Here is a 20,000-nt window from a genome sequence, read left to right as displayed (position 1 = left end):
TATATATATATATATATATATATATATATATATATATATATATATATATATATGTGACTACACATACACACTCAGTTATATGTACAGTAAGGTACATATGTAGGATGTGTACACAATGTGGAACAGCCACTATGCCTACAGTTAACACCTGAACAACTGGACATTGTATGGGCGACACATACTAATGTCAATCGTTGCCTGCAACATATACCCATAGAAAGATCATAGGAAAGACACCACACACAGATTTGCAGAAATGGGAATCCTTTAATTGTGTACTATAACAGTTCTATATGCCATATCATACATCTGTTCAAATACTGACAACTATATAAATGGAGTACTGCAACTGTGAAACAGTTACACTAATACAGTAGTCTGGAAAGGTTCACAACTGTTGCTGTCCAGGCCAAACCCTTCAGAATGTACAATAGTGCAGACAGACTGGGCCACAGGGTACCACACAATCAACAGTATGTACTGCAGGTGTGTAGTTCAGCAGCCTCTATCTACACTCTGTACAAACTCCGTAGGAGGTAAAGATGTTTTGTGATCAAATGGGTTGTACCCGGTACATAACAAGGCATAACGCACAGAACAGTCTGTATGGCAGGAGGCAGTAGGCTTTCAGTACCCCAAGTCATGTAAGTAATGTCAATATAGGTGGAGTATACTGTACTGTACATCCACATACCTTGTGGCAGCTCACCCCTGATACCCCCACATTTTGTAACAGCCTAGGTCATTTATGGTGCTCCCCACCTAGACCCAATAATACAAGCCCATATACCACTGTTACATACACTGGCCTCTGCAGTGCATAAGAGTGCACATGTGTTGTGTAGGTGATGCCCACACCTATATGGCCCCAGCCCCACTGTATGTTTGGGGGATACAACAGCAGTGGACTAATGGCAGCAATGGCAGTGTGATATACTCAAAGCCCACTACAGAATAACCCCCAACAACATGACATATGTGCAAAGCTTGGTATGTAGATGGGAGGATAAAGGCTGGAACACAGGCACATATGTGGAACACTGTTGCCATACACTAAGCAAGGTGCTGGTGTTACAGGATAGTCTGCAACATACTCTTAGTCAGGGAATTGTGGTTAGATATGGACATGGATGTAGCCATGTACTGATAGCATGCAACACACACACAGCCAGTGTAATATCTGACACAGGACCTGTGTGGTGGACGGACAACACATGATAGACATATCTCTGTCCAGAAAGAGGTTAGGCCCACAGTAGTGAGCTATGCAGACAGACTACATTCCAACGTACACTAGTATGTACACACATGCACCCTGTAACACCAGTACTATGCAAAGCATTGCACAACTCTACCCACAGTCTGTCTGTAGTTCCTGATCCTCCTACAAATATGTGACCACTCTGAGTGTGCAGGTTCTCCTGTAAGAGGGATTGCTACCTGCTGCCTGTATCACTGATGCCCACACACACAGGACGGATGTCCATCACACAGGAAATGTAAAGGGACCACGCCCACATGCTGTAGCGATTTATAGTGGGTGGTTGCCATGACAGTGGTAATTCAATGTAGCACACATGTAATTTTTTATATATATATATATATATATATATATATATATATATATATATATATGGCTATCTGGATAAGTATATGTACATATATTTCCACCATATGTCCTGGACATGGAGTGTAGCCATACACCAGCTCTTACAGCCCCAAAGTCGTAGTGCAAGGGGATGACAGGTATGTATAGCAGGCATATTACTAGACTGTTGCTACTGTCATTGGGATTGTCTTCACAGACATGGTGTGCGTGGATGCTGACATCTGCTTATAACATGTGTACCATTGGTTACTGACAGACATCCTAAGGAAATCATTGTGAGGTACCACTGCTAGCATGCAATGCCCCTGTGGAGTACAGCAGAGATATTGGCCACTATATGTGGAACTTCAGACACACCCTATACAGTCCAGAGGTATACACATAATCCCTTAGTGCACCACATGTGTACCAGGCCTGACAATATGGATGTAGACAGCCATGTACATGGGTATAACACATAGCGAATGGTATACGGCACCATAGGTGTTAGATTCACACACTCCTGTCTGGCCTGACACATAATGACTGCTGGTACAGGGGTGCCATGGAAACAAACCACCCACTAGATATTGACATACATCTGTACAGCATCCCACTGCTCTGTCTAACATACATGACATTTAAGGGAGGCCCAGCAGCAGTACATCTGGCAAGTATCTGCACATAACATCCCACTGGTTAAGTACACAAAGCTGCTAGGCATGTAACAATGCACTGTGCAGGCTACTTGTAGACTGGCTCAACACTGGCCTACATCTCATGTGGGGGGATGCACATGTACCTGCATATATAGCAGGCTCGTCAGCCATGTCACAGCACAGGGTTAGATACACCTGTGTGACAGTACATAACCACAACCAATGTGAATACAGCCACAGCCACATATGGTAAGCTAGCATAATATTACAGTATATGGACTATCTGTTCTACACCATCCTAATATGTGCCACTCACAGACTGACCTTACATATACTGGGCTGCTATACAGTTTGTTATGATGGCTGTCTGTGGTATGGGACATGTTTGTCCATGGCCCTACAAACATGTATGGCAAAATGGTACCATACAGTGGGGCAGCATGTAACATCTGATAGAAGGGGAGCTAGAACAATGACATCTACCACAGTCTGTACACAGGCTGAAATACATATTAGCAATACACACACTGCCAACATTTACCATCACTACACAGACCTCAGTACTGTACAAACATCCACAGAATGTCCAGCTTATGTCATGAAATATAACCACTACTGTACATGACATGTGTAGCAATCTGATATATCACTGGCTTGTTTTCAGATATGATGACAGTATTTCTGGTGTACAGCACATATGCACCACTTCATGCATGCCATATGTACAAAGGTTGACAGAGGTGTGGCTGACAGCACATACACAGGGCCATTATAGACATGTTGCTGTGATAACCTGATATATTTTCCATTGTAACAGGGTTTGTTGCAACAGATATCCTATGAGGGATATGAAGTCAGTAACTGTCATGGCCTTTACCATCTACAGACTGCTATCCTCACACTACCTTCTGCATTCCACAGATTGATGCACTGTGGCTAACACATGAAACCATAGGCACAACACTGCCCAGTCTGCAGATGACCCGTGCAGATGGAGATTCCTCATATACATGGAACTGACATGGGAGGTATTGCAACATGTACGACAGGCATATCCAGACAAACACTGTTAACCCATTACTCCAAATGCAGTATAGCAGCACTTACAATCTGTAGTCAGGTCAGGCACATCCCCCTCCTGTTGGTTGTCCTCTTTCCACAGTGTATGTTGTTAGAGGTAAATCCCCAATCCATCTGGGATGCTGTTTGCCAAACATCAAATCTAGTTCCTGCTCACAGTGAATGCAAAGGCCCAACACCACCATGATGTTCTTAGGTACTGGAGTGTGTTTCCATGCAATGGGATTATTACCACAGCTGTTCCACATGCAATCCTCTAGGGGGGGCTGCAATTTGTGCAGAGGCCATCAGCTGATCATGAGCATCATGTAAAATACACATACTGCTGCCTAAGCAAGGAAGGTGTGGGTCTCCACATCCACTAGAGAGGGAGTGGGGGAGGCAGACAGAGGCAGATACATGTCAGGGAGGGGTGGGAGGGTAAAACTGAAGCATGTTTGTCTCACACACCTACTAGCACAGGGTATCAGACCCCCAATAAATATGCAGTGCTATCACAGTTCGATGCAGTTATTGGATGCACAACATGGGTTACCTGATGTGGAGCACTCAGAACATATATGTGAGGGTGAGTGACATCTGCAACAGGGATATGGTAGATATACGGTAGGTGTTGTACATGTGCCTGTTTGCATGAACAGGTGCCAGCATCAGCACAGGCACACTCACACAGGGACGCACACACATTGACACACTTGGCAGGGCCAGGAGTGCAACTCATCAGTAGTGGGATTGCCACAACACATCAATGTGCAGGTATCATATGCACAACACAGGTCATACGGAGGCCATATGGGCAAAGAGTATGAGAAGATGTTGGGCATCAGACAGCATGCTTCAGTATGCCCTGAGAGGTTGTATTGAGTGTGGATGTGGACATATGCACCATACAACACACACACACACATAAGCACACAGGGTTCCAGTTTTGACATGCATGGGTGCATATCTACAAAGGTGTGTGGTGGTCAACTGTACCAGCAGGCTGTACAAGGGTAGGTAATGGGTATACCATGGCATCGGGTCACATGACAATGGTCTGCATTGTGGCTCAGGCCTGTAGTTACTGCATTTACCCACACAGGTGGTTATTGCATCCCCTATCCAGTCAGCTGTGTGACTGTTGTGTGTGGACAGTGCTGTACATCAGATGCTATGTATGTGCTCCTTAGTACATGACATGGATGGTGTCTGGGATGTGCACACCTCCCACATGCATGTACAGTGACATGTGGAATTGTACTTGGGGTGTCTGGCCCATGTTATGAACACAGATTATCATCAGATGTGCCAGTCTTGCCCATCTGTGACAGGAACTGGTAAAGGGCAGCAGGTTTACCCTTCACCTACATTGATAGCATGCCAACAGCATTCCCTGATGTCAGTGTCATCTGTCCATACAGGGCATGTTGTCAGGCATATTATGTCTGTTGTGAGTCACATGTGAAGGCACCACAGGTGGTGCAGGTGTCCATTGAGGAACATGGTGGAGGTGCACTGTCTGCATGTACATGCATATTGGACAGATGGGCAGGGTGACATGCCATCTGTAGCTCACTGCTATCACTGAATAGTTACTATCAGTGGCCAATATGCAGTGTACTAACCACATATTGGCTGTTGCCTAGGCATATGTGTGTGTATGACACATGGGTTGAGTGTGTGCTCTGGGTAATAGTGGGGTTTCTAATTTGGATTGGCTGGCCTTTATGTCACATGTATGGGTATGGCTTTGCACCCCAGCCTCCCAGCTCATTTACATCTGTTATCCCTGTATGGTTGACATTGTGATATATAGTAGGGCTGCCATAAAAGTAATAAGCAAAACCCCCTCCACATTGGCCACAGGTGTCACACACTCACCTCCATACAGGCTACGAGTTACACACACATGCACACACACACCTGTCATGTCTGGGAGTTGAACCCCTACCTAACTAGGTTTATTAAACTTTAGCACTACACAGTTAAAGTATGCGCCACAGACATTACTGGAGTACTTCTTCCCCAAAGGTGTATTTCACAGTGACTGACATCAGCAGGATTACCAAAGTAGGGCATTTCACCTGTATTGTGAGTGACTAGCCTAAAATGCATTGTTCCCTACACAGACAGTGAGACACACACAAAACATCTACAGCTGTCATGAATGGATATAGAACCCCTAACCAAGGCCTATATCACACTACAGCATGGAGCAGTTATAGGTCGCACCACAAGAATTACAGGGAGCCTTCTCCCCAAAGTTGTATTTCCCAACGAATGACATTAGCAGGATTAGTAAAGTAGGGCATTTGAATTGTACTGAAAGTGAGTAGCCTATGATAAATTGCTCCATATACAGGCATTGAAACACATGCAAAACATCCAGAACTGCCATGGGTGGTGATGGAACCCTACCACAGTTCTAAATCACACTATAGCAGTACACAGTTACAAGACGTGCTACAGACATTATTCGGCTATGACTTTCCCAGAGGTGTATTTCTAGGTGAGTGACATCAGCAGCCTTGCCAATGTTGGGTATATGAATTGTAAGGAATGTGTGTGACCTAAACAGCATTGTTCATCACTTAGTCATAAACAGATAGAGACATGCAGATTCACACACACACACACACACACACACACACACACACACACACACACACACACACACACACACACACACACACACACACACAGTTGCCAAGTCTGGAGTTAGAACACCTACCTAATTACTTTATCACACTACAGCAGTATGCATCTACAGGACATGCTACAAAGATTACTGGGCTATGACTTCCCCAAAGGTGTATTTCTAGGTGAGTGACATCAGCAGCCTTGCCAAAGTTGGTATATGAATTGTACAGGGTGTGAGTGGCCTAAAAAGCATTGCTCTCTCCTTAGACATAAAAACACACAGATTCACACACAAGCATACAGTTGCCAGGTCTGGGGTTAGAACACCTACCTAACTACTTTTTCACACTATAGCAGTGTGCAGTTACAGGATGTGCTACAAAGATTACACTAGGCTATAATTTCCCCAGAGGTATATTTCTAGGTGAGTGACATTAGCAGCCTTGCCAAAGTTGAGTATATGTATTGTACAGGGTGTGAGTGACCTAAAAAGCATTGATGTCTACTCAGTCACACACACACACACACACACACACACACACACACACACACACACACACACACACACACACACACACACACACACAGTTACCAGGTCTGGGGTTACTACACCTACCTAACTACTTTATCACACTGTAGCAGTGCGCAGTTCCAGCTCATGCTACAGAGATTACTGGGCTATGACTTGCCCAGAGGTGTATTTCTAGGTGTGTGACATCAGCAGCCTTGCCAAACTTGTGTATATGAACTGTATGGAGTGTGAGTAGCCTAAAGAAGCATTTCTCTCTACACAGTCAGAGACTGAGAGACACACACACAAACACACACTCACACAGTTGCCAAGTCTGTGGTTAGGACTACTACCTAACTAGTTCATCACTACAGCAGTATGCAGTTATGGGATGTGCCATGGGGATTACTGAGCTACAGCTCTCCCAAAGGTGTATTTCACATTGGATGACCTCAGCAGGCTTGTCATGATACTGCTATGGGAAGGGCGGTGTGTGCATGGGCCATCACCCATTCATGTAGGGATTGACATGCCGCATGTGGGCACACACGGGGTCATATGCCAAAGGTACATGCATACAGCTACTAGGTGACTACTTCCTTGTACAGTCGTGTTGAGCATGCTGACAGATACTGGTGGCTAGTATCTGCAATGAGGGACACCTGCACCTCATGTGTTTGGGGCCCTTTGGCTGTGTGCTGGGTGGGACAGGCCCAGATGGCTCCTTGTCATGGTCACCCTCTTCAACACATCTATGTCCATCTACTTTTGGCTTATTATAGTGCGTTGTCCTTACATATATGTCTGTATTCCTATCCACTGTGTGTGCAAGGCAGGAGTGGTGCAGACTGACATGTGTCTGCACTAAAAACTGCAACTGACAGATATGTCTGGTCCACTGGTGTTTGCTGACAAGGCCTTAAGGTGTTTAAGTGTGTGAGCATTCCCAGTATGACCTTTCAGTATGTTGCTGACTGACATTGCCTTCATTCCTCTAAGTGTGTGAGCATGCCCAGTATGGCCATCTATATTGCATGTGTAGATCAAGTCCAGGTAGTTTGTACTGCCATGCTGACCTTTGTGTTTTACACTGACAGGTCGCATGCTGTGTCTGCAGGGTATACATCAGTCATTTGGCATTGACTGTTGCTATATTTCTGCATAGCGAGGGGACTCCTGACTGTTTCTACATTTCTACACAGGGGTGGGGGGGCAAATCTGACTGTCACTATAAGTGTACATAGGATGGTGGGGCACACCTTACACTTTTACACATTTGCTAGGACTATACTGGTATGCCGGGTACACCATTTCAGTCTGTAGTCTTACCTATCGTGCTGACTAGAGGCATACCAGTGTACTACAGATCTTAGCTTTAACTACCTACATATTAGTTTCTGACTTCCTAGCCTTCACAACTTACATCCAACTGGCTGGCCTGCTGTAGTCTGTCTACGTAGGCCTGGGATAGGGGTTACCCATAGGGCTCAATCAGAGGCCATAGTACAGCATTTGTTTGTGTTTGTCTATACCTATCCTGCTGGCTGTGACTGTTGTTGGGTATGTGCCCCCCAACTGGCATGTGTGAGTCACTTACCTTGGGGGTGTTCCAGTAGTGATGGTGGTGCTGCAGGGCTGCATATGTCGGATGCACATAGAACACTCCCTATACATGGTTGAGCACAGGTAGTGTCATGTTTGGCATCCCTTTTACTGTATGTGCGAGTCATTCCGTGGGTCCCTACTGTGTCAGTGCATGTGCTTTACATTGCCTCTTTGCCAAGGCCAGGGCATACTGGGCATGCCTCCTTCTGCCTACTGGGGCAGACTCAGGTTGTTCCTCCTCCGAGTCACTTTGTGCCTGTGCAGGCCTTGGCACTGGTGGAGGGGCTGTGTGTCCCTGCCCCATGCTGTTCCTGCTTTAGCTGTTTCCGCAGGATCATATTGTGTAGCATGGCACATACAAGGACAATTTGGGTACATGTAGTTGTTGAGTACTGCAAGGCTCCACCGGATGTGTCCAGGCACTGGAACCATGACTTGAGCATGCCAAACACACGCTTTATTATGATTCATGTTTGTGCGTGTGCCTCATTATGGAGTTCTTGTTCGGGTGTGTGTGTATTTCTGATGGGTGTCATCAGCCATGGCCCTAGTGCATATCCAGTATCCCCCACTAGGTGACCGTGTGGGATGTTCCCATTGGCAAATGTCTGGTACAGCTGCATCAGATGCCAGATGTAGGTCGTGGTAGCTTCCAGGGCAGCCAGCACACACATTCATTGTTATGCCCTGGGCATCGCACACGACCTGGCAGTTGATGGAAGGGAAGCCCTTAACGTTGATGTAGACCCTACACCGCTCACCTGGTGGTGTTTTAATGCATATGTGTGTGCAGTCTATTGCACCCACTACCTCAGGGTATTCTGCTATTTGGTGGAAGAGACGCATATTGCTGGCCAACGCCTCATGGGTGATGGGGAAATTTACATGCTCACTGACATGTGCTGACATGGCATCCAGGAACTGGTGGAGTACCCTTACTTCTGATGCCTGTGAAACCCCCATCATATTCCCAGTTGGCCTTTGGAAGGTACCTGTAGCTAGTATTTTTAGGCCTACACATACCTTGGTATTCACTGGGATGGGTTCCCCCTCTTTTAGTTCTATGTGTCAGGCGTGGCCGGCACAAAACAACAATTTGCTGTATGAGGTCCCTGTCCACCCTATAGTGCTCCACTATCTCCAGCTCATGTAGCCCTTGGTAGGTTACCCTGGGTCTGTACACTCTTCTCCATCTCCTTACTGTGGGTTGCTCAGCAGCATTCACATCCTCACCACCCTCAGCCTCTTGCACATGCTGCTTTATGATAGCAAAAGCAGCCCCTAACATTTTTTCTCTTGTTTTCATTTTGTAACATTTCCCCATCTGTATACACCGGTGGTGCAGAGTTTTTGGGAAAAACAAAGGGGAGAGGTGTTTGCGTAGTTTATAGTTGTGTGCTGGGCTGGTCTGCTGCCTGTGTAATTGGCTGATTCTGATACATTTTACTTGTCAGCTAAGCTAGTTTTCCTTGATTACCTTCCTATTGTTGTTTTCCCTTCCCATTGCCTCCCTGTTTAAGTCCATGTGCGCGCTGCACAAATGGAGTGCTCAAATTGCACAGAGCTGCTTTTTCCTGGTTTAGCTTCCTTTTTCTTCCTGTAAAACCAGCTGCATGGTGTGCACACCCACTTACACTTTGTAAAGAGTGCTAGGCAGGTTTAGACACACCCCTAGCTTAGCTGTGCTAAGCTAAGAGCCACAGGTCTCCAATCCACTTACAGTATGCCTGACACCCCCCCCCCATGATGTCACCTATATCCTAGTCTTGCACCCAGCTATTTATACTCTTAAACTCTTGGGACCTGCCTCACACCCTGGGGAAATCTGGGATTCACTAACCTTTCCCTCATTTTCATAGAATTGCCTGCTAGTGCATAGTTACATGTCCCACACTGAGCCTCCTCCCTTAGCAACCATTACTCACTGGTCAGGTTGTCTTCTGCCTGCCATTGACTTGCATGGCTGAATACTGATTTTAGTTAGAATGCTTATTTTAGGTTTATTTTCTTATTCCCCCCCCCCCCCAATCCCATTTGCGCTCCGCTGCTCTATGCTTAAACAGGCGAGATTGGCGAAAAAAAATAAAAGTTTTTTTTTTTTAACAGTTTGCAATGCCAATGGCCTTCTACTTGGCCATTGGCATGATTCCTCAATGATATGCAGCCTTTATTTGAAGCTGTCATAGCTCCGTTTTGTAGATTGCAGAAATGTACTCAGTTACTAACCGAGTACATTTCTGCACACTGCACTCATCCTGCACGGACAGCTGCCTGCTTCCTGGATCACATATTACCCTCATTTGCATGGTTTTCACCTGCAAATGAGGGTAATTTGCTTACAGGAGATCAGTTCATGCAGGATTAGTCTAAGAGCTCACGTGCACACCCCTGGAGCTCGTTCCTCGATTGCATGTCAGCCATTTTGCCGATAATAGCTCTTAGACTAATCATGCATGTTCTACAGGGCTTTGTAAATCTGGGGGTCTGTCTCTTAAATATGAAGCCATTTTGATCTGTATTAATTGTTTGGGGTCATTTTATAGTTTATCTATTAAAATAGATATAAATATCATAAAATCAATATTTAGAAGTAAACAGGTCTATATGAGGAGCATAATTCAGTGTTTTTATTTTCTTTGAGTACTGGACTGATTAATGAGCATTTCAAGGATGGAGGGATTACTTCATTTAATTGGGTATCTGTAAGTGTTTTATGAAAAAAAGAATGGTATTTTGTGTAAATATCTTATAAAGTCAATGATTCTGCCATCTGTTCCTGAAGCTTTGTTTGATTTAATTCCTTTATTTGTTTAAGTAAATTTTCTTTGAGTTCAGAAGTCTTTTCAGAAATGATTGATCCATGTAAGAGGTTATATCCATATCAGTTTGTTTTCTTTCTTGATTTAAAGATTTATAATGTCTAAATCATCTAGTATTTCACCAATATCTGTAGTAAATTTATTATCTGCATTTTATTTCTAATATGTGATTAGATCTAGATTGCAATTAATTCTCTGTACTAGATTAGGCATATATTTTGCAACATAGCATATGAAGCAGTTTTTAATTTTTTTAGCGTTAGTTCTGTTTTATGTGATAGAAGTTCAGTATTTGTTTAAATCCTCTATTCTACTTTTATATCTAGCCTTAGCTAAATGAATTTTAAGTTGGGTATTTAGAAGATTTCTATTTGATTCTTTTAATTTACTTTTATACCAGACTATGAATTTACTATAAATATAGGTCTTAAATGAATCCCAGACCATAACCTTACAAATTTCATCTGAATTATTAATTTGCATAAAGAGATCAAGTTCTGAAATCAGCCAGGGTTTGAATTATAGGTTCATAGGTGTGTACTAGGCTAATGGTCCTGAAACCTTTACAAGCCTAGCCCATAGGATTAGCCTGGCATCTTGCCACCTCACCTTAGTTCCCAGTGCATCTGTCGAGTAGAGCCACTGGAGTGATCTCCAGGATGAATTTTCTATTTCCCATCCACTCATAAAGATTTCTCTTGAAGAGGGCCAGTGAGGTGCTCTGTTTGACATGTATGGGAACTTATGTTAATTTAGTAATTAAGGCAGGGATTCCAAACATTAATGGCAATTTTTCAAAGGCTATTTCAAATTGTAGGATAACAGCATTGTTATATTAAAATTTAGTATTTGGAGGCAATGTTCTATGAAATTAGAATTCTGTCAATTCTGGTTTGATCCATGTAAGAGGTTATATCCATATCAGTTTGTTTTCTTTCTTGATTTAAAGATTTATAATGTCTAAATCATCTAGTATTTCACCAATATCTGTAGTAAATTTAGTATCTGTATTTTATTTCTAATATGTGATTAGATCTAGATTGCAATTAATTCTCTGTACTAGATTAGGCATATATTTTGCAACATAGCATATGAAGCAGTTTTTAATTTTTTTAGTGTTAGTTCTGTTTTATGTGATAGAAGTTCAGTATTTGTTTAAATCCTCTATTCTACTTTTATATCTAGCCTTAGCTAAATTAATTTTAAGTTGGGTATTTAGAAGATTTCTATTTGATTCTTTTAATTTACTTTTATACCAGACTATGAATTTACTATAAATATAGGTCTTAAATGAATCCCAGACCATAACCTTACAAATTTCATCTGAATTATTAATTTGCATAAAGAGATCAAGTTCTGAAATCAGCCAGGGTTTGAATTATAGGTTCATAGGTGTGTACTAGGCTAATGGTCCTGAAACCTTTACAAGCCTAGCCCATAGGATTAGCCTGGCATCTTGCCACCTCACCTTAGTTCCCAGTGCCTCTGTCGAGTAGAGCCACTGGAGTGATCTCCAGGATGAATTTTCTATTTCCCATCCACTCATAAAGATTTCTCTTGAAGAGGGCCAGTGAGGTGCTCTGTTTGACATGTATGGGAACTTATGTTAATTTAGTAATTAAGGCAGGGATTCCAAACATTAATGGCAATTTTTCAAAGGCTATTTCAAATTGTAGGATAACAGCATTGTTATATTAAAATTTAGTATTTGGAGGCAATGTTCTATGAAATTAGAATTCTGTCAATTCTGGTTTTGAGTTCCATAGCTATAGTACATAATTTTGTTGTCCTTCATATTAAAGCTATATTTTAAATTAAATATTATTTCTAGCTTTTAATGCATTATCTGCTAGAGTTAATCTTAATTTTCTAGGAACACTAGTTTCTGAATCATCTAATATACAATTACAATCACTACCTATTATCAGGTGGCCTTTAGTATTACTGAGAATGATATCTATCCCTTAAGGCTATTATTCCCCGTGGGTTCAGAGTTCACCCCTTGGGCTGTGTGTATGCTGCCCACTCATTCTAATTTCTCCCTCCTGATCAAGAAACCGTCATTCCAGAGCCAAACCTGCAAGCGGGTGGACCTACTCTCCCTAGAAGAACAGCTGGGTCTCTACATTAAAATAGACAACCGCATCCAACTCGTTCTAATTTATCCATCCTGGCCAAGAAACCATCATACTGGAGCCAAACCTGCAAGCGGGTGGACCTACTCTTCCTAGAAGAAAAGCTGGGTCTCTACATTAAAAAAGACAGCCACATCCCAGTCATTCTAATTTCTCCCTCTGGGCCAAGAAACCATCATACCTGAGCCAAACCTGCAAGCGGGTGGGCATACTCTCCCTAGGAGAACAGCTAGGTCTCTACATTAAAAATACAGCTGCATCTCACTCATTCTAATTTCTCCCTCCTGGTGAAAAAAACATCATACTGGACCCAAATCTACAAGTGGGTGGACCTACTCTCTCTAGAAGAACAGCTGGGTCTTTACATTAAAAAAGACAACCGCATCCCACTCATTCTAATTTCTCCCTCCTGGCCAAGAAACCATCATACCAGAGCCAAACCTGCAAGCGGGTGGACCTACTCTCCCTAGGAGAACAGCTGGGTCTCTACATTAAAAAAGACAACTGCATCCCACTCATTTTAATTTCTCCCTCTGGGCCAAGAAACCATCACACCAGAGCCAAACCTGCAAGCGGGTGGACATACTCTCCCTAGGAGAACAGCTGGGTCTCCACATTAAAAAAGACAACCGTATCCCACTCATTCTAATTTCTCCCTCCTGGCAAAGAAACCATCATACCAGAGCCAAACCTGCAAGCGGGTGGACCTACTCTCCCTAGGGGAACAGCTGGGTCTCTACATTAAAAAAGACAACCACATCCAACTCATTTTAATTTATCCATCCTGGCCAAGAAACCATCATACCGGAGCCAAACCTGCAAGCGGATGGACCTACTCTCCTTAGGAGAACAGCTAGGTCTCTACATTAAAAAAGACAACTGCATCTCCCTCATTCTAATTTCTCCCTTCTGGTGAACAAACTATCATACCAGAGCCAAACCTGCAAGTGGGTGGACCTACTCTCCCTAGAAGAACAGCTGGGTCTCTACATTAAAAAAGACAACTGCATGCCACTCATTCTAATTTCTCCCTCCTGCCAAAGAAACAATCGTACCATAGCCAAACCTGCAAGTGGGTGGACCTTCTCTCCCTAGGAGAACAGCTGGGTCTCTACATTAAAAAAGACAACCGCATCACACTTGTTTTAATTTCTCCCTCAAGGCCAAGAAACTATCACACCAGAGCCAAACCTGCAAGCGGGTGGACCTACTCTCCCTAGGAGAACAGCTGGGTCTCTACATTAAAAAAGACAACTGCATTCCACTCATTCTAATTTCTCCCTCCTGGCCAAGAAACCATCATACGGGAGCCAAACCTGCAGGCAGGTGGACCTACACTCCCTTGAAAAACAGCTGGGTCTCTACATTAAAAAAGATAACTGCATGCAACTCGTTCTAATTTATCCATCCTGGCCAAGAAACCATCATACTGGAGCCAAACCTGCAAGCGGGTGGACCTACTCTTCCTAGAAGAACAGTTGCGTCTCTACATTAAAAAAGACAACCGCATCCCACTCGTTCTAATTTCTCCCTCCTGGCCAAGAAACAATCATACCGGAGCCAAACCTGCAAGCAGGTGGACCTACTCTCCCTCAGAGAACAGCTGGGTCTCTACATTAAAAAAGACAACCACATCTAACTCGTTCTAATTTATCCATCCTGGACAAGAAACCATCATACTGGAGCCAAACCTGCAAGCGGGTGGACCTACTCTTCCTAGAAGAACAGTTGAGTCTCTACATTAAAAAAGACAACCACATCCCACTCATTCTAATTTTTCCCTCCTGGCCAAGAAACCATCATACTGGAGCCAAACCTGCAAGTGGGTGAACCTACTCTCCATAGGAGAACAGCTGGGTCTCTACATTAAAAAAAATCCTGCATGTAAGCAACTGTGGACTGATTTGTAAATTACTAATGTCCTATCTATTTAACTAAATATCAATAGCTTTTGGACTAGATAACACAGCGCCCCCGACAGTGTGCACACTCACAGGGATAACCCCCCCATCCTCCCAAACTGCTGCATTACCATATGTTCACCAGTAGGTGGCAGCAAAGCTCCATAATTTCCCGTACCCTATTCCTGATTCCATGCCAGCTCAAAGCATCCTGCTGCCTGATACTCTTACAGTGTCCTAGCCTTATCTAACTTTCCCTAATCTGAAAAACAAGTCAGAAGTAATATAAATTCAGTACTGTGCTATCCAAATTCTGCTTTTTCAAAGAACTACTTTCATTGACATTTCTGCTGCCTCCATTAACTAGCAGTGCCCTTTTCCTGCTCACAATTCTCACTGATAATTTTTTTGGTGCTCACCTCTGCAAGGGGTATTTACCCGCTCCGTTCCTCTACCCTGCTCCAAATTTGCTCCCCTACCCTTCCCCCAATTTCCACCCACCCCACTACCTCTACTTTTATACATCCCCAAACTACTCCCCAATTCACCCCAATCAGTACCTAACACACAAATCCCCTCCCACCCATCAACCTACATCATGCAAACATCCACCCCTCCTAGAGCACTCTTCAAATCTCCTATCTCTATAACCCTATTTCCCCTCCTAATCTCTCTATATAGTCTGACCTACCTCACACTTCTTCCAAACCCTTGGCATACCTCACACACACACACCACTATGTCATTCCAACTACCTCACCTCACATCCTGCTCATCCATTTCCCATTAACTCTTTGCCCCTAATCCAACCTATCTATTCAAACCTAAATGCCTCCCAACCCACCACCCCCTTTACACAGCTCTTCAATTTAATTCCAGAAAAATACATATCCCTATCATCTCTTACCCAATACACTAACTCACCCTTCCTCTACACCAAATCTCTCTCTCCCTTACCAGCGACATCCACCCCAACCCTGGACCCTCCTCAAGCACTAATCTCACAAAAGACTCCTGTAAACCCACAAAATCTAAATCCATTCACCTTACCACACTAAATGGACAAAGCCTGAGAAATAAAATCTCTAACATCCATCTCTGGCCATCACATAACCACCCCAACATTACCACTGTTTCTGAAACCTGGCTGAAAACCTACATAAATGATACCAAAATCCTACCACCAGGCTTCCAAATCATGTGCAACAATAGAGCCAATGAAAGAGGTGGAGGGGTAGCAATAATCTACCCATCCTCCCACACCATAACTCCATACTCTAATAAAATCCCCACCTTTGTCAACGCTGAAATTATAATAGGTTTACTAAAAATAAACAACCACAAGTCCATTTGTATTGCTGTCCTCTATATTCCCCCCTGGTGATAATATCAAAACTCTTGAAAACATCCTGTCCTGGTTCTCCTCCACTATAAAAAAGGAAACCTATATACTCAGTAGTACCAACATCAACTGGCATACAGTCAACTCTGAAACCCCTTCCCACACAATCAACCTGTACAACTTCTCCCAACTGATAAAATCTCCAACCAGACCAAATAAAGATGGTACCACTGGTACCATCATTGAATGGATCCTAACAACGCACCCAAACCTAATCACCAAAGCAGGTACATTACCTGATGCACTCAGCGATCACCTACCAGCCTTTGCTGACCGTCTCCCATCTCCACTGCATATAACAACACTACATGCAAACCCACAACCTCTCCTCTTTCAACCCTCTAATGTTCTTAGAATGCTTAAAGCATACTAACTAGTCCCCTGTAAAACCCCTTCTTCTAGATGATGCCATTTCCTACTTTAACCATACATTCCTATTCCTTCTCAATCAACAAGCACACCCCCACAAACCAAACACATCAAAGCCAATCCCTGCCTATGGTTAACAAAATATACTAAACTAGCCTTGCACCTAAGGGACAAATAAATGGAAGCAATACCAAAAACATAAAAACCCAACACCCTCCTAGAGTATAAGCAACTATGTAACTCGGCAAAAAAACTAATAACTAAAGACCGCAAAGCCTACTACTCCAAACTCCAATCCTTGCACTCAACAAATTCCCAAAAATTCTGGGACTTCATCTCATCCATGCTGCATCCTGGCAACAAAGAAAACCCCTGCACAAACCCCAACCTCTCCAACCTTGAAACAGCCAGCCAATTCAACTAATTTTTCATAGACTGCATAGCCAAACTATCTGCCTCCTTCCCACCCCCTTCCTTCACCACCACCACCCCAGCCCAAACCACCACCCCAATCTTCTACTTTCCTCCACACCCTTCAGTCTTAAACCCATTCCCGCAAGCACCATAAAAGTACTTCTCTTTAAACTCAAACCCTGTTGTAATGCACCCGACAACCTACCTTCCACCTTCCTCAAATAATCTGCAGACAGCATTTCCTATCCCATCTCTATTCTTATAAATAGATCTATTACAAGAATCATATGTCCCTTCTGTCTGGCACCATGCTTACATCATTACCCTACACAAAGGTGGCAAAAATACTGACACCACCAACTTCAGGCCTATCGCCATCCTTTCCCCTCTTTCTAAAATACTAGAGAAAATGATACAAGCACAACTCATGGCACACCTAACCTTAAACAATCTCATCTCCCCTGCCCAACACGGTTTCAGCCCTGGTTACAGCACTATGACTGCCCTTCTTTCCTTTCTTTAAACCATAAACCTTGAACATGAATAAGGCAAGTTTGTATCCACAATATTCCTAGATCTGTCAAAAGCCTTTGACACCATCTTGCACACCCTACTAATATCCCAACTCTCCAGCCTACAACTCTCTCCCACCACCATAGCCTGGTTTTCTAGCTACTTGTCCAACCACCAACAAGCTGTCCAATGGAAAACTTCAACCTCCCTCTTCCTTTCTGCACCCACTGGTGTCCCTCAAGGTTCTGTTCTTGGCCTTCTTCTCCTCAACCTATTCAGTAACATCTTTCACCAATCCATCCCAGACTCATCTGTTATCCAATATGCAGATGACTGAACAATAATCTATCTGCTCAGCCTTCTCCCCCACTGAGCTCCTAGCAAAAACCCAACTAGCCTTCTCCAAAACAGAAACCTGGATGCAGTCTCACCATCTGGCACTAAATGCAAATAAAACCAAACTAATGTTTTTTTTTCCTCTTCCAAAAACTCCATTATTGACAAATCCACTTTCACCATACCAAGCCAAAACAACACCTAAATTGAAATTGTTCCCTACACCAAGCTTCTTGGCATCATTATTGATGATGAACTAAAATTTGATAATCACATCCACTCCACTGTCAAGAAAACTGACCAAAAGTTAGATCTCCTCTACAGACACAACCACTTCCTTAACCCCTCTACTCATCACATTCTGGCATCCAACTTCCTACACCCATCCCTTATGTATGGTGCCCTCTTTTCACCAATCTCCATCTTGGCCTTTGATCCAAACTTGAATCCTGCTCCCACAAGATCTCAAAATTTGCAACCAACTCAAAAAACTCATCCCACCATTGTCACTCCCTCCTCACCCTCAGCTGGTTAGAACTGCCCAAATACCTCACTTACCTACAACTCACCATTGCCCACAAGCTCATCTTTAACTCTGCCAACTGCCCAGCTCTCGCTACTTCCTTAAAATCCTACATTCCCAACCGCTCACTCAGATCCAAAAGCCAAAATCTCATTCAAGCACAACCTGGACAACCTCCTGACCAGCTACTGCTATCCCACTCCTTAGCTAAACAGCAGAACTCTCTTCCCACACAACTACGCATCTTACCTAACCTCACAAATTTCAAATCTCAGCTTTTCTCTCATCTCTCTTCCAAATGGGTATGCCCTTGTCCCACTCCAGCTTAAATCCCTCTTTCTTTCCACTCCTGCACTGACTCATCCAACTGTCGCTAATATCACATTCATCCCCCAGAATCAACAGTTTCTCAACTATTTCACTATACCCTCTAATCTCATATATACTGTTTACCCTCTCATGCATAATATTCTCCTAACCTTGAAATGTTTAAACATACAATTGAGTTTATACACAAATATTTATTCATTTTATGTATATTCTGAAATGACTGTATTGAATCTGTCTTTCATTTGTTAACATTATGACAATGCCTAACTGCTAACATCATGAAACTGTTTGTAAATGACTAACTAGTTGTATTGAACTATGTCCTTTTGTAACACGTGAAATGTAACTTGCAATTACTGTGGAGCTTTTCTCCCCAGGCCTCCACTGAAAACAGGCTTTTTTGGCCCAGTGGACTTCCCCGGTCATCAAACTTAAATAAATAAATAAATAAATGCTTTTTAGCTAGCTATATTTGCCTCCCTGAAAACCAGTATACATTGACTAAAGCCCGTATTCTATTACTATATTTTATATCTATGAGACATCAAACCTTCCTGGTCTTCATATTTATAAATAATCTGAAGGAGCTTTATATAAGTTCTCCATAAGATAGTGACTCCTTCTTTTAATTTTAAAAGTGGATTGTGCTAATATTTTGTATTTGTTTCATTTCCAGTTATTTCTGAGTGCTTGATATGTGTTTCTTGAAAAAAAGATGACGTGTGCCATATTTATTTCTCGATATTTTAGCAGGTTTGCTCTTTTCTTAGTATTATTTAATCCATTGATCTTTAGAGATAATACGGTCATCTCCATGGTATAGCTGAAAAGGATCCATTAACAATATGTATTTATTATTTAAATATGGCAATGGGTCATATAAGTAACACTTTATAATTGACTGAGATATATAAAAAGATGTTTCAGATATGCCAAGAAATCTATGAGTATGGAATATAGTAAACTTTAATTTGACCATATACATGGGATTATCACAATTAATAGCCTAGAGGTAAAAGAGATTCTCTAGACTACCCTTCTCTTTCTAACTTTGCCTAAGATCCACCTACAGAGATGTCAGAGCCCTGCAGTAATTGGACTATTAGCCTGGAAACCTATAATAATTATTATTATTTTTTCCTGTTTCCATTTTCTTTTTCCCCTCATCCTTTCTTTGCTTTTCACACCTTCCT

The sequence above is a fragment of the Protopterus annectens genome, chromosome 4.part0 (genome assembly GCF_019279795.1).
Source record: "Protopterus annectens isolate FY-2018-M chromosome 4.part0, PAN1.0, whole genome shotgun sequence".
Lineage (NCBI taxonomy): Eukaryota > Metazoa > Chordata > Ceratodontiformes > Protopteridae > Protopterus > Protopterus annectens.
The sequence above is the reverse complement of the archived record's forward strand: the minus strand, read 5'-3'. Positions refer to the sequence as shown.